Here is a 1955-nt window from a genome sequence, read left to right as displayed (position 1 = left end):
AACACATAGCCGGCACTTGTGATCCTTGCGTCTTTGCATAGTTTATGCTTATTCGCAAAGGTGAATAAGCTGTTTGCTGAGATCTCGGTTGCGGAAATATTATGGCGGTGACCCGAAGAAATTCTGTCCCGCTAAGCACGTTTTGTCTCCGGACAAAAGATGACGGTCAAGTCTGCGTCTGTTCCCACTTTCCATGTGTTTGCGGGAATATGACGTGGTCTTGTCCTGATTTATGAATGCTACATGGTGATCCTGCCAGTATCATATGCTTGTCTCAAGATTAAGCCATGCATGTTAAGTATGAACGAATTCAGACTGTGAAACTGCGAATGGCTCATTAAATCAGTTATAGTTTGTTTGATGGTACTACTACTCGGATAACCGTAGTAATTCTAGAGCTAATACGTGCAACAAACCCCCGACTTCTGGAAGGGATGCATTTATTAGATAAAAGGTCGACGCGGCTCTGCCCATTGCTCTGATGATTCATGATAACTCGACGGATCGCATGGCCTTAGTGCTGGCGACGCATCATTCAAATTCTGCCCTATCAACTTTCGATGGTAGGATAGTGGCCCTACATGGTGGTAACGGGTTGACGGAGAATTAGGGTTCGATTCCGAGAGGGAGCCTGAGAAACGGCTACCACATCCAAGAAGGCAAGCAGGCGCGCAAATTACCACCCAATCCTGACACGGGGAGGTAGTGACAATAAATAACAATACGGGCTCTTTGAGTCTGGTAATTGGAATGAGTACAAATCTAAATCCCTTAACGAGGATCCATTGGACAAGTCTGGTGCCAGCAGCCGCGGTAATTCCAGCTCCAATAGCGTATATTTAAGTTGTTGCAGTTAAAAAGCTCGTAGTTGCCTTGGGATGGTTCGCCCGGTCCGCCTTCGGTGAGCACCGGTCGGCTTGTCTCTTCTGTCGGCGATACGCCTCCTGGCCTTAACTGGCCGGGTCGTGCCTCCGGTGCTGTTATTTTGAAGAAATTAGAGTGCTCAAGCAAGCCTACGCTCTGTATACATTAGCATGGGATAACATCATAGGATTTCGATCCTATTGTGTTGGCCTTCGGGATCGGAGTAATGATTAACAGGGACAGTCGGTGTGATAACCCGCCCTTCGGGATAAAATGGTCGAGCAAGGGAATGTCAGAATCTGGAGCCAAGCTTTTGGGAGATTACATATCTGGAGTAATGTTTGAGTTTTGATCACACAAACTAACATGGTTCGGAGAAGACAGAATATTGGTCGAGCATCAACTTGATGATCGAACCGCGGGGGGTACGGGCCAACGGAGAAGTTCGAAGTAGGATGTGGTCTAAGAATGGATCGTGAGAGAACCATGAGACATATTAAGCTGCTCTACCTTTCTTAGAAGAGTCTTAGATTGATCAGACGAAGATTTTGGAAGAATCACATTTTTGGAAGCACGACGGTTTAGAAGCTCGACGTTTCAGAAACCCGACGTTTCTTAGCCACTAAGTTTTCCGTGAAACTTCACATCTATCATCAGAATATTATTTCAGAGATATTATAATTTGGAAGCATGACGGGAGTAAGCAGGACGGGAAGCAAGCACGACGGGAAAACCCGAAGTTGGTCGAAAACCCTAATTTCGGTTTTTTGAAATTATTGGAGGAAGCCGGAGGCTCGGGAAATATTTTTAGAGGATCTCAGTATTCATCTGGAGTTTATTAAAAATATTAGAGAGATCAGAACGGGAGCAGAAAAAATATTCGGGATTGATCGCGGGACGAAAATTCACCAGAAAACCGAAATCGCACAAATCAACCGGGAAGCTCGAGGTGGCCCTATCTGAGAGATCAGGACGTGCTGTCCTTCATCCAAGCATCTTAGTGTCTCCGTAGCACGACATGTCTCCGCAGGATGAAGCCTCACATGCAGCATGACACCCAAAGCACGACATGGCATCGTCTTGACACCCAG

This window comes from Brassica napus, unplaced genomic scaffold, assembly GCF_020379485.1.
Source record: "Brassica napus cultivar Da-Ae unplaced genomic scaffold, Da-Ae ScsIHWf_2522;HRSCAF=3259, whole genome shotgun sequence".
In the NCBI taxonomy this organism is placed as follows: domain Eukaryota; kingdom Viridiplantae; phylum Streptophyta; class Magnoliopsida; order Brassicales; family Brassicaceae; genus Brassica; species Brassica napus.
This window is presented reverse-complemented; position numbering follows the sequence as displayed.